Raw genomic sequence first — 21,887 nt, forward strand, 5'->3', positions numbered from 1 at the left:
TAATTCGTTGTAAAAAGAGGAAAAGGGCGAAAAGTCTGAAATCTTGCTAAGTCCACCTCCTTAATTTGAGATAATTCGTTGTAAAAAGAGGAAAAAAAAGGGGGGGAAAGTCTTAAATCTTGTCCTCAAGGTCCACTTCCTCAATTTGGGATGATTCGCTGTCCATTCATGCACTCCACAGACGCAGGGCACATCAAATGGACCGTGGAGCTTTAATCCGCTGCCTCGGAGGCTGCACAGAGAGATTTCCCTGTCTCTGCTCTCACAGCTCCCGGGTCTCAGCCTTGGACCTAGCCCCGCCTCTGCGCGTAGGTCGCCGGAGGGCGTCCGTTCTTCGCTCAGACAGGACGGGTTTAAAGGAGCCGCTGATTCGGGGTCTCTGGCTCACTCAGGCAGAGGGGAGGGAGGGGAATGCCCTCTCCTCGCGCACCAGGCAACAAAAGGGAAAAAAGTCTCTTGCCTCTCCGGTAGCTCCAGACCCTTTCCCCGGACTCCCTCCGGGCTAGCACTAACCCCTTCAGGCTCTCTTCCTGCCGCCAGCCCCAGACCTCTCCCTGCGCTCCGACTGAAAGCCGATACCCGAGCCTCAGCTCCCAGCCCCGCCCGCCCTGGCGGCCGAGCAGACAAGTCTCTCGGGCTGGTGTGTGCCTGAGGGCACCGATCCTCTGTGCCAAAATCTCTCTGCTTTGCCCTCCACACCCCTGTTGCTGTGCTCTCCTCCGCTACTCCGAAGCTTTCCCCCTCCGCCACCTGCAGTCTCCGCCCTCGAAGGGGCTTGTAGTGTGTAGAAACCTTCCCTCCTTCACGGCTCCCTCCCACTGGTGCAGGTCCCGTCCATATCCTATTGTCTCTGTTTATTCTTTTTTTCTTTTGACCTACCCAGGTATGTGGGGAGTTTCTTGCCTTTTGGGGGGTCTGAGGTCTTCTGTCAGCGTTCAGTAGGTGTTCTGTTGGAGTTGTTCCACGTGTAGATGAATTTCTGATGTATCTGTGGGGAGGAAGGTGATCTCCGCGTCTTACTCTTCCGCCATCTTCCTCCGGCTCCTAACCCAGACTTCTATACTCTGTCAAGCATTTGCTGGTCGGTTTCTCCCTTGGATTGTGTGGGGATAATTTCACCCACTTTATAGAGTTGCGAGCATAAAATTAGGAAATATAAAAATTTTCTCAGATCAGTGGCTAACACATACAATCGGGCTACTATGTTCTTTTAAACACTTTTCTCAAGTTATTTGACTATATTCCTTTCTTTGATTCTCACTGGTATTCCCATCCTAACCCTTCTATTTTCAGCCATATATTACTTTATAAAGAAAGAAATGAAAAGTACACATGTCACTCATTCCTTCTCCCAATTGTTTTCCTCTCCCATTTTTAATGGCCTCTGAGAGGTTCTACAACATTCCTCAAGATGAGAAAGTGTCTATTGGTATATCTACTGGTTGACTAGCAGCAGTTTTTCTTATATTCTACATTTATTTAAGGGAAACCTAAACCTACTTCCTGCGTTGATAAATTGGCTCACCACGCCTAGTTGTTGAGGTGAATTACTCTTCATCTTCTTTCTCAATCATGCAATTATCTTTATTGAGTTAATGCATGTAAAATGCTAGAACATGGTGCCATGCACATAGTGAGTTCTCAGTAAAGTTGGCTGCTATCATTATTACCATCTTTATCTTTTTAAAGAGAATGATCATTAAAATTAATAATATTCTTTAACTATCTTATTCTACTAAGATAACAACTAGATGTTTTCTTTCTTCACCAGAGAACATAATGAGAAGAGTGATCTGAGGGTTTCTGTCTCTAACACTTAAGAGAGATGCAAAGAAAAATTTCTATAGATTTTTAAGGATTATAAAAATAAATAGAATTTTTCTCAAAGGCAATAAGATTAACTACATAAAATCAAATCCCTTCTGATCCTATGGCTGCTTCTAGTATTTGGTAAATATAATCTTGTAATCTACCCTAAGAAAGTATTCTGAAACACAAAAAGTGTTTTGAGCATAAAGATATCCAAAATATATTTCTATTTATACATGTTTAAAAATTAGAATTATCTTATGCAGTTATTCAAATGATATTTAAAGACTCAAACAAAATGGGAAAATGCCTGTTATAATGTCAAAAGAAAAAGATGGTGTAATAAACTGTATAGAGTGTTAGCTTAAATACTGGAATTGTACATAGAAAAAAAGACTGAAAGGAAATTCACCAAAATATTGACTGTGATTGGTTTAGAGTGATCTTTTTCTATATATTTTCCTGTATTTAAATTCTCTACAATGACTATGAATTGCTTGAATAATCAAGGAAATAGAAAAAAATCAATGGGCTAGTACTAGCTGCATTACTTAAGTTGCTCAAATCAGTTGAAATAGAGTATGTGAAAGTATGTTGTAAACTAAATACTAAAGTAGTAAGGTAAATTATTGTTATTATCAATAACTGAAGGGTAATATAATTCATCTTTTGAACTCTCATATGGAGAGCTCTCTTTTCAGTCAATTTCATCTAATTTATTTTTATCAATACAAATTGGGTTCCAAAACACTTGGAAAATCTCCCTGAGGATAATAAAAATGGTATTACCTGTTTAGTTATTGCTTTAAACTATTACAGTGATGATAATAAACAAAACCCTTTAACCTGGTTTTACCTCCTGTTCTTACACTCAGGCAGCAGCATTATCCCCCTAAAAAGAAAAGCTAAAACTATTAAGATTTAAAATATAATTTTACAACAGCTTTCTCTGAAAGATGAGTTAGTTAAATCATGGGCAAAGAAAATACCAAAATTTACACGAAGACATATATGCCTATTAAGCAACACATTAACTGCAAGTGATTTCATATGTAGATTACCTATAATTTGAATGCAATTTTCTAAATTTTTTTAATGTGAGTAGTTCCAGAAGTTCTTTGGTGTTTAATAACATGTGCTATTATTAAGACAGTTGTTAAAGTGCAGATGTTTTGTTCAGTGCCTGATCCATTAAGATACTGCCTAAGAGAATGTTATTACTTGAAATTGAAGGTAACTATTTCTGGATCTCCTGGCTTCCTTCCTTTTCAACACCAATTATATGTCAGATACTTTGGTAGGTAATGGAGATGCAGCTGTGAACAAGCCAGATACAGACCCATCCTTGGGTTGCATGGAGACTAGTCACACAATATTTGAGTGTCTGGTATGAATCCAGTCCTATCCTGAGAATTTGAGGGTTCCCAATGGAAGGATACTCCATATACTTGAAGAGTTCTTGAGTTCTTATCCTCTTGAATGTTATTTTCTTGACCACTACATAACAGTTTATATTGACCACCTACCTGGCTTTCTAAAGAGAGAAATTGAGAACAACCAGAGTCAGTCAGCTTCTTTCCATCTAAGACTAAGAACCCATCTAAACAGAGGAAAATCCAGGTGTCAGAAAATTGGTTTAAAATACAAGATACTAATTCTGCCATGGAGTTTAGAGCAGTGATGTATTCAATCATATCATTTTTGAATAAGCTAATGCCATTTTGTCATATTTTCTTATAGTCGTTTCAAATATGCAGACACATGGGATATGTAAATTTGACTAGATGACAAGCAGCATAAATGAACATGATAGTAACTAAATCAGTAGAGGCTGTTCTTTAATTTGTGCAGATTTAATGTCCTCTGAAAGTGTCTCCAATTTATTCAAAAAAAGATTTTACAGGATTTATAGTATGGGATTTCCAAAATCTCACAATGAAAAAGTAAATATTTATTTAATATTAATTTTATAACATCTTGCATTCAACATTTGTATAGTTTTATGAAACCTTAAGATATGAGTCTATCATAAAAGGACACTTCTGTGGACATTCTGATACAAATAAAACAATTCTAAAACAGGTTTATTGATGGTATAACTATTTCAGAAGTCATGTTGGAATGCAATTTTAGAATAGTCAGTTTAGAATAAAGTAATTAATTTTTATGGGTTAAGAACATAACGGAAATATCACATAACACCAAATCAAGTTGTTTGGGGGACAGAGGGCTTGCCTTCAGTGAAAGGAGAAACTCTACTTTGCATTCATTAAACCTCTATCTTTCTGCCACACCAATCCTCACCTTCAGTCACCACCCTACCTCTATGTGGTTCCCTGATCATTTTCCTGTACTATAGAGAATTTTGTTAAAATTATATTCTTGGAGAAAGTCATACCACTACGTGTACCCCTGGCCCACTGCAAAATCAATCTGTCCTACTCCAACTGGGTTCTCATTGCTGCTTGACAGTCTTGATATTGATCTCCCATTTATTCCCCAGCACACTTCCCTTATAGCAAGTGCTTCAGACCTCTCTGCTCACACATCTAATTCACTACTTACCCTTTCCATTATCACCAGATAATAACCATCCTACTTTACAGAGAAATTCACAGATAACTGGTTGTGCCTTCTCATTTTTCCTTATTTCTACCTTAAAGCAGCAAAATTTTATTGAGTATCAACCATATTCCTGGCACAGTGCTTGGGCAATGGTATGCCAGAAATGATGTAGCTGGCAGATCTTTGTATGCACCATGCCCAGCACAGTTCCTGGCACACAGTAGGTGCTCAATAAATGTTGAAATGAATGTATGCACTGACGAAAAGATAGGTCTAAAGGCTAAGATACTTTAGGAGGTATTTCCTAAAGAAAATACTATTCAAGAAGAGGGGGAAAGTATGGAATAGATATTATGACCTTAGATAATCTTTCTTAGTAAAGAAGGATGATTCCTATCTCAAAGGAAGAGGTGTTTTTTATTTCCAAGTCTAAATTCCTCATACCATTGCTTTCTGCTTCCTCTGTGAACTTGATTCGACTCTCTGAGAGGAAGACAACTTCACTATACCTAAACACACCTCTCCCCACCGAAACCTTCATCACCATCGTTAACAAAAACTAAATTCTGACTCTGCTGACTACAAACATCCTATTTTCATACTTAATGAAGTGGTCCGAAATTACTACAGTATACTCATTTCCTTGCCACCCATATTGCTCTCTTGCATTCATTTTGTCTGTTTTACTATTTTTATCTATACCAACTGAAATCTCACCTATCTTTCAAGACTCAGCTTAAGACTCACCTTTCTCATCAAGCCTTCTCTGGGCCCTGTAACTGGTAGCTTCCTTGAGCAAGCCAGCATTGTCTGTGCTGATCCTATGACATATATCCTAACCTGCCCCCCACTTCTGTGCAATGCCATGGGTTTCATTTCCCTAACACAGTCTGGGTTCAATAAATATTGGTTGAATGAGCATTGATAAATAGAATAGCTTAAAAGGGAGATGGCAAAAGAAAAAAATGGTTAAAGTTATCTTTTTACAAAAGAAACTTTTTCTATAATCATTTTAATAAACAATTCATTTCAAATGCTATTTCTATTCATGTCTTGCTACTCAAGTGAATGAAATGATCAGCAATTTGGCTAGCTTCAATCTGTAGCTAGCAGGATATTGTTAGAAATGGTGATGGTGATATAGCCTTAGATCCCTTCCTCTACTATGGGAGGAAACTAATGCATTAATATCATATGTGTTACTAAAGTCTCGATTTCTCCAATGAAACATCAAGGGAATTGCAAGACACCTCTGAAAGACTGGTTTCTAAGCCAATTCCAAGGAGGATTACTTAGACTACAAATGGGGATTTCTGGTTTGCTTTTAAATGGTTCTGATATTTTTCATTTTGCATGCATTTCAGCTGGTACTGGTTATCACTGTATTTATCAAATAGCATCCCCATTTCAACTGAGAATGAAGAGGTTCTTAGATAAAGAATTTGTAAAAGTCAGGTATATAATAAAGTCATGGATGGTTCTTGGAACTTGCTAAAATGAAATGCTGCATCTAAGTGCAATATAAGTGCAACATCTTAGCCATATAAGATCATTATCATAAAGTAATCATCATGATTAAAAAAACTCTAATTGAATCATTATTCTTTCCAAAAGATCGGAATTCTAAGAATACTTCTCAGAAGCTCTCAAACTTAATATGGAGCAGGAAATATTGCAATGAGTCCTCAAGAGTGAGAAATAAAAAACTGTTGTGCTCTTCTTTCATTATACTTTTTAATCATTTCATTATTCATAACTATACAGTCCTTATGTGTGGTGAAGAATGTATTCATAGGGGAATGTATCTGTCAGCATGCTGGTATATAAAAAAGAATAAAAGTAAAAACAAAATAAGCAGACTTAGTAGGTTCTCATATTTCATATTTGAAACTTTATATGTTTCTTTTTTGAAACAAATATAAGAAAACAATAAATATTTTAAAATGTGTATTTAGGCCATAAGTAGGTGAAAGCAACTCTTAAGTAGATTAGTAAAGCCAGATCTGTGATTTCTTATTTTGACTCCCTGGACAGTACCAACAGCAAAATAATGCCAAAATATGCATATTATTTTGCAGCTGGACCTACAAGGACACAAATGATATTTTAATATTCAATCAGAAATATTACATATATAAACATTATAGCAATCTACCACTAAACTTTGTGGTGATTAAGATTTTAGTGGAGTCTGTGATCACTATAAAATTTCAAAATTTCAAAATTTCAAAATAATGTGCAGAGTTTGAAGGTGAAATGGATACCAAAGAGGAGGAAGGAAGGAAACTGTAAACAACTCAACAACAAGATGTTTGAAGGATCTATTGAGCTTGATTCTTCACCCATCAGTTTAAGAAATGAAATAACTAATCTTACATACTTCTGGTTCCTATTTGAAGATGCTTTAATTTAGCCACTCATTCTGTTCTTTCAGTCTCCTTATAATTTGACATTCTGAGCCCCATCTTGACCTTAGTAAGCTATTATACCAGGCAGCATAGGATAGGCTATGCTGCAGTAATAAAACTTAGTTGGTTAAAACAAGTGTGTTTATTTCTCTTGTTACATGTACAGCATGAGCTGGCTAGGGACTCTGCTGTATATTATCCTCATTTAGGGACCTTGGCTGAGGAAAGGGCTCCACCTCCATTCTTCCACAATTACTGCAGAAAAGAAAAAGTAAAATGGCAAATAGCACAAACTATTAACGCTTCTCCTTAGAAGTGATATTTGTCACTTCTGATCACATTTGTTGACCAAAGCAAATCATACGGTCATGCTAACCTCAAATGGGGTCATGGGTAATCCTCTCATGTGCCCAGTAGGAGAAAGCCAAAAATATTTAGTGCACAGCTACCGAGAAAAGATTGGAGATGGTAACTCTTCTAACTCATTCTCTGTTCAAGCCAGATTGGACTGTGGATTCCTTTTCTAGTTGTAGAAGTAGAAAGATATCAATGGATGATAACTCTTCCAGTACCAAGTGTGAGAGAATATTATACGGAGCATTAGGATAAACTGTTTTACTCTTCATTCATTTGTCTATGGATTCATGGTCTTCTTTTGCCCCCAAGGAGGCTATCGTTTGGTGGAAAAAGGAAAAAAATTATAGGTTTAGGCTCCATGAAACAACTCAAGGATGAGGCAAACTATCATATCATTCAAGTGAATGGTGATAATCCACATAATAAAGTAATAGGGGCAGATGAAATTAACTTAAAGATCAGTGTTGAGTGCAGTGAGTTAAGAAAATTTCTTTGGAGAATGTCTAACATTAGATGGACATAGAATGTTAGGTTTAGATTGACAGAAAGAAGGAAAGAGGGTATGTCTAGTAAGAAACAGAGCAACTAAGAGGCCAGATATGGGAATGAGCAAGGAAGAAGGAGAGGTGAGATTTGCTCAGCTGGAGTGAAGGGTGAGATTAGGGGTTGAAGAAGCAGTTAGGATCAGTTTTCTATGAACTTGAACACCAAGCTAAAACATTTATATTTGACCTGATGGGCAGCAGTGAGAAACTGTGGCTTCAACCGAAGAATAAAAGTGATTTATGTTGTTGGAATTTTTAGGATACAGATAAAGAAGAAATTCCTAAGAGGTTATGTTTTGTCACAAAGAAATCTTGAGAAAGCTGACAATCGACAGGGTTCATCTTAGACCTTAAGGAATTTCCATCTGGTTGGGGAGATAGACTATGCCTATGAGGTAAAAGTAGTCTTTGGTTAAATTTTTCAAGTATAACTTTGGTCACTGATGGAAACTCTTTCCCTAAATAATACAATAAATAAAACTCTAATTCAACTATCTAAAAAAGTTTTGGTGTTTCTACCTGGAGACAAGAGGTTGATTTAACTTACATTACAATGATTAAACACATACATACATATATAATAAAATAAAAATATGTATATATACTACCTAATAAAAGAGAATATTGTGTTTTCAAATCATGAATAAATAAAAATGTATTGTGTTCTACTAGTTAAAAACATGAATCAGGGTTTCATAGGCAAAGCATGGTCTTTAGAAAGAGACAGATCTGTGTTCAAATTCAAGCTCTACAACTTTTAGAGAAGTACAGAAGGTAAACTATTGTATCTTGCAGCCTCAGTTTCCTCACCTGTAAAATGGTGAAAATTATTGTAGAGAGAGAGTTATGAAAATTAAACAATTAAACCATAAAACATATATAATGCCCCTAGCACATTATAGGCATGATAGCAATAATGGCAATGATTACATATAAGCAATTACTAAATACTGAACTGTATTAAGTTTAAGGAAAGTTTCCTGTCTTTACATTGTAAGGATTATAAATTAATAAATCAATGCATTAACTATTAACTAAAGCCAACCTCATAATTTTATTTTTATTCTAGAAATAAATAAAAAGAAGAAATAAAGAAGAAAATAAATTTTAATTCAGAGAATGCAGTGTTATATTTCTAAAGTGTTCATTATCCTTGGTTCATTTCATTCCACTTAGCAGATGTTCTCTCTTCTTACCTCAAGGGCAGAAACTTTCAACAATGACTACTTCCCCAAACTGGGGTGAGCAATGTGTTCTATTTTACAGATGAGGAAGCTATACAAAATGAAGTAGCACTCAAGTAGTTGAAAAATTGGTACTTTAACTCAAGGCATTTTCTTTATAGATCCTGTTGTTTCCCAGTAGTTTTACAGTACTTGGCCTTTTGGCTGAAAAGTTATGGTTACAAGTATGTCAATCTTCAAATTGTATCCCAAGGACCATATTTAGTCAATCTTAGGTCCCTGAGGATTTAATTACTTTGCCAAATTGTGTTCCTGGTTCTTTCCTCATATCTGCTCCATACTTTGAGTATAGGAGATCTGAGAGTATGAAAATAAGTAAAATGAAATGAGAAAATAAAATAGAAATTCATAGTTAGCAACTTTAATGTAATCATAAAATTTTAATTTGAAAATGTCTTACTAAATTTTAATTTAATTTTTAAATGTCCTATATATATATGCTAATGGGGCTATTGGAATACTGAGGTCTGATACTTCCTCTGACTGGGTAGATCAGCAGAGTGTGAAATTAATGTTCTTAGTCTAAGCAATTATGAAGAAATGAACAATGGTAATCATTCTCCTGAAGTATTTATCTTAGTGGTTTCTCAGGAGATGGTCTAGAGTTTCTGCTTTACTGGAGAATCATCACCCAATAACAATTTTCACATTATTGATCACAGATATTGAAATGGAATGTGTGTGTGTGTGTGTGTGTGTGTGTGTGTGTGTGTGTAGAAAAAATCTGCTTACAGTGACAAAGTAAATTCTTTGTGACTCGGTTGTACCAGGTAAGTATTTCAGTGTTAAAGTGTGAAGGGGTTTTCACACAAATATATATGATAAGCCACTGATGAAAAAAGACCTTTGTAATTAGACATGAGTGCTGCTATGTCGTACAAACAAACAAAAAAATCTACGTCTCCCCCCCAAAAAAAATCAAGAGGAAAGGAAAGGGAAAAAACACCACAGCTTAAATGACAGGTTTTGTAAATGTTCTGCTGTTTTATATTTTTCAGTTGAAACTACAGTTTCCTTTTTCTTCTTTCTACTTTTATTACACAGCCCAGAAGATGGACATTTGGCAAGCCATAATAGACTGCTCCTTTCCCAGGTATCTCCTGCTTGTTTCCTTTATCTATGAATAGGAAATGGCTTAAAGGCACCTGTGTGATGAAGGTCCCGGGGGCAGCTGCCTGACTAGTGAATGCCTGATTCTGTGTTAACATGCTTTGTCAGATATTGGCAGAATCTGTTCTCTTCTTTTGCCTTTTCAGCCAGGGTACCATTGACAGCCTGGCTACCCATTTATAGAAATGTTGTCCATCAAACTGTGAGGAAGGACAATAGTGTTTTTCTGTGGCCAGTGACTGTGGGAAACTTTTCTTTGGCTATTCAGGCAATTTTTGTTGCTTGCTCTGAAGAGGAGAGACTGATGAGTGCAAAAAGTACAATTAAGCAAAGCCAGACTTCAATTGAAGGCTCTAGTGTAGTCTGCTGTTCTCGTTTTTTTTTTTTTTTTTTTTTTTTTTAGAGGGGGGAAAAAACCCTATGGGTTTTCACGTTGCTGTGTGGCATTCAGCAGGGGGCTATTACAATCCTAAATTTTTTTTCTAGACCACCTAATTCTAAGTTAAAATTAAATGTAATGAGAGCCACTTGGAGTTCTGAATATTTTAAAGCATAATTCCCACAGAAGGGATTCGACCTAAACTGCAGTGAGCATCAGTTGGCTAATTATAGCTCCATTTTATATTACAGCAGGTGTCAGATGCAGTCATCTCAATAAAGTCCACATAATACTCTGGGAAATAACAAAGACTTTTCTTTGAATGTGGGTACTAATTTCTGCTAGGTGTCATATGAGCCTTGATACTTCTTGGCATTAATAAGAGCACTGCAGCACTCAGAAATGCTCTTTGCTTGGGATGAATTGATACTGTAAAGCACTTACCAGTCAGACTTGGCAGATGTCAGTAGTTAATACTTATGTTGCAGAGGTCGGAATATAATGCAAAGAGTCTTATGTAAATACTCTCAGATGATGGGCTGGTTTTGAGAAAGCGCCAGAGCACCGCACCAACTCACTTAATGAAAGTTAAATAGATAGCAGTGGGGTATCTGCATTTACTATGGCTCCTGCTTTATTGCAAGTCCTCCAGAAGTGAAGGGCAGATGGTAAGGCAGTAAACTAGGTGAACAAAATACACTGGACTTGGATAAGGACTTGTTATGTTCACAGTACTTTCCTTGAATTCATGTGGGTGATTCAAATTACTGAAGTGATAGGGCAAAAGCATGCCTGAGGATAAGGACTCCTGTACATATCCAACAGATAAAAAATAATTTTAATTTAGAAAATATGTCCACCTTTGAAATATAATTGGACAATAGGATAGGCCAAAGGGATGTCACTTTAAAATCATGACAATTGTCCTGCACTTTTCCATTCTTCTAGGAGATTTAGAGTTCATCCAATCTTTTGTTGTCACATTGGATCAGAGCAAATGAGATCAAAATGGAGGACCTATTAAAATCTTATTATGAAATACCAAGTAGAATATGACAAATGTGAATGCTTTACATGCATTCCACTCCGGAATCAACAGTGTTTACTTTAAATCTAATTCAGAGCTAACAAAGCAAAGGCAGTGTCCTTAATTATAATCCCCCAAATCAGCTCTGGGTTCTCATTTTGGCATGTTATGGTTTATGTACATCTCATAGCAAACCCTGTAGGGTGCTGTCGGCAATTAGGCAGGACTTCAGGGAGTTTAACATTCATTCAACATTGATTCAATCAAAAATTGAGCACTGGTGTGAACAAAGCACTGTTAAGCCTAGCATTGGAATCTACAATGGGAAAGAGGACACAGAGTCTGTCCCCAGAGTGCTGACCATCTACTCACAAAAACAACATCTCTCCAGGCTCTTTTGAAGATTTCTGCTAATTTTCATTTAGATTAGATATATCCATGGATTTTGATATAGTCCAGGACAAAATTGTGAAGTAGTGTGAAAAGTCACACAGAAATCACTAAAAGGAGCACAAGTAATCTGCTAATGACAATTGTTTTCTTATAGTACTCAATAAAGTCTCAATTAATTTCTTTTTTCTCTTACAATAAATATAGTGTTTTTTTATTACAGAAAATTTAGGAAACACATATAAGATAGAAAAAAGAAAATAATCCATAATTCTACTGCCTCTTAGACAACATTATTAATATTTTAGTGTGTATAAAGTTTATTCTTCATTCTTCATTTATATACATGTAAAATGTATATGTCCATTTTAAATTATGGGATTAGACTATTTGGTAAATATATTTTAAAGCAAACCTTATGATATATTTAGAATATCTTTTTGTATTATAATATATTCTTCCAAAACATAATTTTTACTGATTACATAATAGTCTAGTACATGGATATGCCATACTTTATTTTTAAATTTTATATTATTGTACCTTTAGCTTATTTCCAATTTTTTGCTGGTATAAACCATGCTGTAGTGAACACTCTTGTAGCTAGATTTTTTTTCTAAATCCATGATAATTTGCTTATTCCTCGTAGTGGAAATGCTGGATCAAGTGCAGTTTTAATTAAAGATATAGATTTTAAGACACTTGTAATAAAAAAGAAAAATATATTTCATAGGAAATTCTTTATTGCTTTCCATCTAGGTATGAGATTTTAATTGTTGAGAGAATTTAAAGTAAAAAAAGCAAGAGCTTAGTTTAAAACACTAAATTGTGAATAAAACAAGGTATTTCCATCTAACTAGGAAATTGATCAGCTATTATCTGATTAAGAAACAGGCAGCCATAGGTAGCTTCTGTAAGCCATAAGATTTTCAGTATAAACAGGATCTACACAATGAACTATAAATACGCAGTGCCTGGCAGCACAGTGTGAATAGCCAAGGTACTGGGGCCATTATTTAAACTTTTATGTGGAAAGAGTTCTGCTATATGTTTAAACATTATATATACATAGAAAGAGAGTTCTGGTGCACACTGAAATATTATGTATATATACATTAATTGGTAGTGTGGCTATAATATCATGAATTTAAATAAGGAGTTAAAAGGCCATTGCTCTTGCACTGCTTCCAATTTAAGCCATCCAATTTTAATTGGCCTTCATAGTGGCTTAGAAATCTTTTGGTACATCAATGTTTACCATGCTTCACATAATGATTATTCCAAGCCTTCATCCTCCCCCAGGCTAATCCAAGAAAACTCAGAAGAACCAGAGAAAGACTAAAGGCACTAAATTGTATGTTTTGCATTGATAGCAAAATAATGTATATTTTACTTTAATAGAAAATTAGGGACAGTTAGTGATCTTGGAAACACTGTTAGGCTTTAACTGTTTTCCAAGTAGAGTACTGTAACTGTAGTCATTGAACCTAAAGAAGTGGGAGAAGTTAGATGATCATATTAATCCTTCATCTAATCCTCACTGAGAGCTGAGAGTATTCCTGCTTTGGAATATTTTGTTAAGTGTCTATGTCCTACCTTAGTGGTGCATTCCGTAATTTAATAGAGTCTCTTAAGTCCCTTAAGTGTTTTCACACAGTAGACACAAATTGGTATAGTTGCCTAATATTTGTCATTGCTACAGCAGCCTGTCTGGGCTACCTGTCTACCTGCTTTTGGGAGACCAGTTCTCTTCCACTCCTAGACATTAGTGGATTTTAATAGCTGGGTGTAGTCATGGAAAGAGTAACTCTGGGCATACCCTGAGATACGGTCCCTAAGGAGTAGCATCAGAGGCTTCACACTGTTGGGGAATATAAACTTTACTAAAATAATCCAGCCAGTCCAAATAAACAAGCAAATAACAATAACAGACTCCAGAGAGGGAGACCATTACCTGTATTATGTAATCCTCCTTCCTAGACATGATGAGTGATTCAGGGAAAAATACCCAAGCAGGACCCCAGAAAGCCATCCCTGGTATGTTTTATAATGGGAGATATTGGATAAGATTTCTCTCCTCTCTGAGAAGATTTGAAGATGTGACCTTAGGCTGCTGGCAGCCATGCCCCCTATCCTACACAGAAACTGCCTGCAATGGGAGAGAACAAAGCCAACATGGAAGAGAGAAAGAGAACAAGAGGCAAAGAGTAAGGGGTAAGATCAAGAGAGGGAATGCATGTGAGAAACAGCTGGGCAGACAGACTGACTCACCTGATTCTAGGTATCCTGAAGGCCAGCTTTAGTGCCTCTCCTCTTGTGGTATAGTTATATAAGCACTTAACATCTTCTTTTTTTTTCTTTTACATGAACTAATTAGAATTGGGGTTCTATTACTTTTGTAACAGAGCAGGACCCTATGGGGCCTTCCCAGGACAGAAAGACCCTCCCCATGCCCTCTGCCTGCCTCCTGTCTGTAGAAAAACTTTAGCTAAAAATAAATTTAATCAGAGAAGTGAGAAAATGCAGAAGCAAAGAAAAGCAGTCAAACAAGACAAAATAATAATAGTTTAGCCATTAAACAAAATCAAGGACCTTTAGTTCCTCCTCAAGGGTATTCTGAGGCATATCTGTTGAGCAGATTTGCAGATACTGAAACCCTCACAAGGTGGAAGAATTTAACTACATGATGACCAGATTGTAGCTATGACCTAAGCTGCTCCATCTTACACAATTCCAAGAACTGTCCTCAAAGACATAGGAACACACCAAGCCTGGAAATGAAGATTGATTGTACTAAAAAAAACCAAGATGACACTGATCAGACCACTGCATGACCAATTTCAAGATGACTGTCAGAGCTGACTGTGCCATTCTACACATAGCCCCCTCCATCTGCCTATATGTCCCTAAAAGCTCTGGCCCCCTGGCTGGCAGTGGGGAGTTGGCTTTTGGACATGAGTCTGCCTTCTCCCCAGGTTCCAGGCCTCCTGAATAAAACAAGCTTTCCTTTCCTACCAACACTTCTCTCTTGAGTATTGGCTTTCCAGCAGCAAGCAGCTTAACCTAAGTCCAGAACACTTTCATACAGAGTCCTCGCTAAAACACATTCTAAATTTGTTTCTTACTTGTGTACCCTCAGTAAAATCTCTAGAGTTTACAATGAAAAATTAGAAATGGATTCCTCTCCCCAGAGCTCTTAGTAGGGAACTGAAGAGAAATATTGACAAAAAGTTTACACTTGATAGTCCAAAAAACCTTCTAGTTTTTGTTTTAGTCACTATATAGTCCTCATTTAAATTTTAGTTTTCAGATTAATTAATCCTGTTATGCATTCTATAATCACTTATTGATGTTTTTCTATGTGCACAAGGTAGTCATAAGTACTGTAGCTCCCCAACCTTGAAGAGGCTTCCAACTTGGTAATAATCATGATAGCAAATACTTACATAACTGGGAATTGTTCTAAGTGGTTGACACATTTAATCCACACCATAACCCTATGAAACAGGAGTTATTATTGCCTCCGTTTTATGGATAAGGAGGCTGAATCACAGAGGCTATGAGTAGCTTGTCCACTGTCTCACAGCTACTAAGTGATAGAGCTGGGGTTTGAACCTGAGCTGTGCAGCCCGAGCCCAAGCTCTTAATCTCTACTCTGCCACCTCTTCTAGTAGTAAAGACTAAAACTTTATAACAAGACGTCTTTACATAAGAAAGTAAGGTAGAGTCATCCAGTCATATTCTTTATATAGTAAATTTCAGCTGCAACAGATCTTAATTGTGCTGGCATAAAATGAATGTATAAGTTAAAGTATTTACATATGCAGAAACATCCATAACATGTAGATAAACAGCTTTATTTACATGTTTAGCAATTAAACCTTCTCCTTATGAACACAAGCTTCTCTAGTGTTTTCTAACATTTAACCACTTATCTTCTGATTCCAAAAAGGATGCATTTATTTTAAATATATAGAAAATACAGAAAATCTTTAAAATCACCCAGAATTTCACCACCAATATATACCCAGTGATAACATTTATTATTTAGTTCATGGTATAATCTTATAATTTTTATTTCTGTTAGGTAGGACAGTAATACTAGTGAGTGCTATTTCTTTATTTCACCAAGTATGAGAATGTTGGTTCTAATACATATCATGAAGTTTCTATTCCAATTTGGCTTTAAAGGGATGCTTTTCAGTATAGGGTTTTTTGATAATTTGCATTGAGATTGGTTGATGTAACACCCAGCTGCATTAACATAATTCCTAGAAATTAAGAGTGTGCACTAACTGTACATTTCACAGCTGTTATACCTCATTTAATTCAGTGCATGTTGCCCATAAGCAAGGCAAATAGGCCACTCCTTATTTGAGAAGCACCAAATTTCTTTAAGAAATAATTCTCTCTACCTTTTGTTAGAAATATTACTTTTTTAAAAGCCTGAAGGCATTTGATTTTTAAGACTTCATTATTAAAACGTGAGTATTATAGAATCTTAATAATCCTAACTAGTGTCAACAAATGTCTTTTTAACATGTTAACTGGAATTAGTTGAGTTAGTGCTCTGGAAAGGAAACCAGTATCTGGGAGTGAGAAGAATGGAAATTTAATCTAACAGTGAAGTGGCTTGGGTTCAAATTCAGCCTCTACTATCCTGATTGCATTCAACTTCTCTGTACCTAGTTTCCATGTCTAGAGAGTAGGAAGCATTGTTATTAGTTATTAACTATTATTACTATTTTTGATCATAGATCTACATTAGATGATTTAACACATGTAAGGTGCCAAGAATATTATTTTAACAAAAATTTTTAGTGCAGGACACTTAAGGTACTGAAGATTCAGCAGTGAACAAAAGAGATTTTTTTTTAAAGTCCCTGATCAAAAAAAATAATGCAAAAGGTGGATACGTTTGGGGGTGGAGAATTCAGTGTTAAGTAGGGTGGTGAAAGAAAGTCTTGCTAAAAAGATGATTCTTGAGCAATCATCTGAATGAGGAGAGGGAGTAAACCATGCAAATATCTGGGGAAAGGGAGTTCTTTCTAGGCAGAGGGAACAGATAGTACAAAAGTCCTGGGAAAAGTTGCAATTATGGATAATGTAAAAGAACTCTGATATGTAGAAGCTCAGAAATGTATATGGGCTATGGGTCATGCTTATTAAAAAAATGCAGCTAAGCAGTTAAGAAGTTAAAATTTTAGTTTAAAATTTTAAAATTTTGTGAGATTAATTTCTGGTGTGACAGCATGAGAAGCTCTGTTGACTTGCTCTCCAGTGAAATGGTCAAAACTGGTCAAAATTATTATTTAAAACTGGTCAAAATTACAAACAACAAAGAAACAAACAAAAATAGACCATTCAAAGCCTCTGGAAATGGTCTTAAGGGCAAATGGCAAATGAAAAAAACATTTATTCAAGAAAATCTAGGTTAAAAAAAATTAGATAAGAAAGACAAGTCTGCAGTATTTGAAAGAGACCACACTCTTCCTCTCTCCTCCCAAATCAGTGAGGCAAAGACTCCACTCCAGCCCAGAGGACAGGGCTTCCTCTCCTCCCAGCTCCCAGATGGAGGACTTTCTTCCTGGGACTAGCAGGACTTCAGCATTTTTCACTCTGCCCCTAACTGCCTGTTGCTGAGGCTAAGTCCTGAGTCTGTGCAGTCAAGAGGTGAGGGATCCCTTCTGCCCAACCCGCAGCTGTGGAACACAGGCTCTACCTTCAGAGTGGCATGCTGGAAAATGCTAGGGCCCTCATAACTCTTCCCCCAGTTCCTGAGGTGATGGTTCCATACCAGAAGAAGCAAGTTAAGAGGACCTCATTGTCCCTATGCCCAGGCCCAGAGCCCTGGCTCAGAGAGTTTGCCTCAGGGGGTCGGGGGGAGAGGCAGGCCATGAACCAGATAGCTCCTAATCTCTTCCCAAAGGAACAGAATTCATTTGCCACAGAAAGTGGAAAAGTTAAGCCTAAGGGTGCTCTTAGGAATAGTAGAGGGGTAATGGAAGGCAATTGGGAGGAGATCTGATTTATGAATCTAATGAAGATACAGCCAAGACTGAGGCTGGCTAGTGTGCAGGGGAGAAAGGAGAATAAAACAGCTGGAAGGAGCCCTCCTGGAGTCAGAACAAATATCAAACACTGACATCAGAAACTACTCCTTCAAAGGAGCCACAATTTGATTGTATTCATTTGTACAGGAATTAATTCCCCAGGGCATTGTTGAAAACAGTAGAGTAATCAGCTAGCAATTAGTGAAGTATAACAGCTGGGTGTACTCAGAGAAAGAGGGGCTGTGAGCATCCCCAAAGTTGTACTTCCTTGAGAAGCAACATCAGCAGCTTAACACTGTGGGATGAAAACAGATTTCACTAAAATAATCAGCCTACCAATAAACAAAGAAATAAGCAAATAACAAGCACTAACAAGCCCACTGGGTGGGGGAAGGGGGGACGAACAGTACCCAGAGTTGCTGCAATATGTTATCTAAAATTTACAGTTTCAAAAAAAAATTGTGAGGCAGGGAGAGATACAGGAAAACATAACTCATACACCAAGAAAAAGAAGCAGGAGCCATAAACTATGTGTAAAAGTGACTAGATATCAGATTTAATAGAAAAATATTTCAAAGTAGCCATTACATATACATTCACAGAACTAAAGGAAAGAATGACTAAAGAAGTAAAGGAAGGTATGATGACAGTGCTTATTGCTATTTCATATTTGATACCAAATATTTCATATTTGATACAATATGGTATCAAATATGAAATAGCAATAAGCGAAATTATAAAAACAAGAACCAAATGGAAATTCTGAAGTTGAAAACTAAAATAACTGAAATAAAATATTCACTAAAGGGGCTGTAAAGAATTGAATTGGCAGAAGTAAGAATTAGTGACCTTGAGGATAGACTGATAGAGATTATGAAGCTGAAGAACAGAGAGAAAAAAGCATGAAGAGAAATGAATAGAACCTCCAAGATGTGAGACACCATTAGATGTGCCAACATACAAGTAATGGGAGTATCAGAACGAGAGGAGAGAAAAGAGAAGAAAAAAATTCAAAAAATAATGACTGAAAACTTCCCAAATTTATTGGAAAACAATAACCTACACATCCAGGAAGCTCAACAAACTCCAAGTAGGATAAACTCAAAGAAACCCACAGATACAGCACAGTAAAAATGCTTAAAGTCAAAGACAAGGAGAAAATCTTGAAAGCAGCAAGATAAAAGAGATGAGTCAGTTGTAAGGGAACATCAATAACATTATCACTAACTTCTCAGCAGAAACAAAGGAGGCCAGAAGGCAGTGAGATAAATAGGTAAAGTACTAAAAGATTAAAAAAAACAAAAAAAGGATCAACCAAGATGCCTATATCTAGCAATGCTACCTTTCAAAAATGAAGGTAAAATAAAGACTTTCTCAAATAAACAAAAACTGAGAGAACTTGCTGCCAGCAGACCCACCTTACAAGAAATACTAAAGGAAGTTCTTCAGGTTGAGAGCAAGTGACCCCAGACAGTTATTTGAATCCACACAAAGAGCATTGGTAAAGAACTCCTTGGAGTAATGGCTGATTTCAGCATTTGTGCCAAGGAAAGTACATGAGTCTTGATATCTTATTGTGTCAGAAAGGAAGAAAGTGCTCAAAGAATGATGGAGACATATTAAAAGAACACACAAGCCAACTCGAAGGAACTTGCACTGGATAAATCTGGGGCAATTTGAGTACCAGAACAAATAATTTTAGTAATTATTTATAACATATTGATTTAAATAGTAAACCATGAGTCCACAGTGATTAAATAAATAACTGAATTATTAAATTTAGTTATTAAATAAGTTGATTGATTGAAAGTGAGATGAGGAATGGGATATTTACATAATTTTAAAGCATCTCTCCACAAAACACTTATTAATCCCACAACAGAAAAGAGTAACTTTACAGTGAAGAAGCCCTGGCAGATATTACTTAATTCAAATGATCAATGTGAATATCAATAATAGGGCAAACATAAATCATGAGACACCAAGCAATGTGAAGAGTTCAACATCTCTGTTATTCTGGAAGAAGATTCCTTACCTGATCATGATTGAATCATAAGGGAACATTGGACAAATCCAAACTGAGGAACATTTTATAAAAACCCAACATGAGGAATATTCCATAAAGTAATTTTCAAAAGTGTCAAGGTCATTGTCATGGACACAACCTAAGGTGAACCCCCCTCCATGATCCCCCTCCTTTGGTGTTCACACTTTTGTGTAATCTCCTCCCTTTCAGTTTGAAAGGGCTATGACTTGCTTCTAACCAATAGGATATGGCAAAGGTGATGGATGTCACTCCACAATTACATATGATGTATATAAGATTCCATCTTATTAGCAGAGGTGCTGGAGACATTTCCCCTTATTGTCCCTGAAGTAAGTTGCTGTGAAGCAAGTGGCCATGTTGGAGAAGCTCACATGGCCAGAACTGTGGACAGCCTCTAGGAGCTAAGAGTGGTTTCCAGAAACTAAAGCCTCAATCCTGAAGCAGCAAGGAAACGAATTCTGCTAACAATCTGAGGGAGCTTGGAAGCAGATATTTCTCTGATTGGACCATAGCACTGGCTGACACATAGAATCCAGCCTGGTGAGACCCTTAAGCATAGAACTCAGTTAAACTGGACTGGATCCACATAACTTTGAAATTTTAAATTAGTAGAGTTTCAAGCTGCTAAGTTTGTGGCAATTGCTACACAGTGTAGAAAACTAATATAGTTATGAAAGTCAATTAAAGACTGAGAAACTGTTCCGGATTAAGGGGGACTAAGGTAATAGACAACTAAAAGCATTGCATGATTCTGACCTGGACTCTTCAGACAATTGGGAAAACTTTAAAGGCAACTAAGAATTAGATAGTAGTGGTATATCAATGTTATTTTCCTGATTTTGATGGCTATTTTGCAGTTAGGTAGGAGAAAACATGGTAGGAAATAAACATTGAAGTATTGAAGTGTGAAAAAAATTAGTTAATGAAGGTGTTTTTTCTTCACTTTGCCTAACAAGATTGACCATTTTTTCTCCTTAATTAAAGAAAGGAAGCATTGTGTCCTTCTACCTTTCTCCCAATGGTTAGGGAAGGGGATAAAATAGGGGGAATTAATATTTGGTGATCAATTACTAGGTACCACAATGGTAATATTCACTTCACACAAATTCTCTAATTTAATCCTTATGACATCAAATATCCGTAAATATCATTATCCCTACTTTATATAACAGGTAGATTGGATTATCATTCTTAATTCTTCACTGCCTCCCTCTGCCATGTGACTTTTCAACACCTCCCACAAAAGTAGGTAGGGTATATTTCCTCACCCCATTCACATGGAGATTAGTTGATGCAACTTACTTTGACCAAGGATATGTGGGCAGAAGTGAACCAAGAATTAAATGTGCTTTGTGTGAGTTGGTTTCTTTCTTGTGCTTCTACTATTCACCATGAAAAGAACCTGCTACTATTCCAAGGAAAATAAGGAGAAACTAAAGTAAACCTGAACCTAACTTCAAGTCTGGAGCCAAACCAAGCCAATCCTGGCTGAGCCCAGTAGAATCATAATCTGTCCAAAGACTTTGTGAACAAGAAATATATGTGTAAACCATTGAAATCTTGGGGCTATTTGTTACATAACACTATTGCAGCAATAGCTGACTGACACACTGGCTCATATTCAAACTCTCAGTTAATGGGTTTGTCTGATTCTAAAACCTATCCTCATTATTACTTACTATATTACTACAACTCAACTAATAATATATTCGTGGGGGAAAAAAACCAACCTACTAGTGTTAATTGAAATCTTTTCAAAGTGCCTTCATAAACTTATTTTTGCTTCCTACATTACAAATGTGTACTTTTTTTTTTTTTTTTTTTTTTTTTTTTTTTGCGGTACACGGGCCTCTCACTGTTGTGGCCTCTCCCGTTACGGAGCACAGGCTCCGGATGCGCAGGCTCAGTGGCCATGGCTCACGGGCCTGGCCGCTCTGCGGCATGTGGGATCTT

The sequence above is a fragment of the Hyperoodon ampullatus genome (genome assembly GCF_949752795.1).
Source record: "Hyperoodon ampullatus genome assembly, chromosome: 3".
NCBI classification, from domain to species: Eukaryota; Metazoa; Chordata; class Mammalia; order Artiodactyla; family Ziphiidae; genus Hyperoodon; species Hyperoodon ampullatus.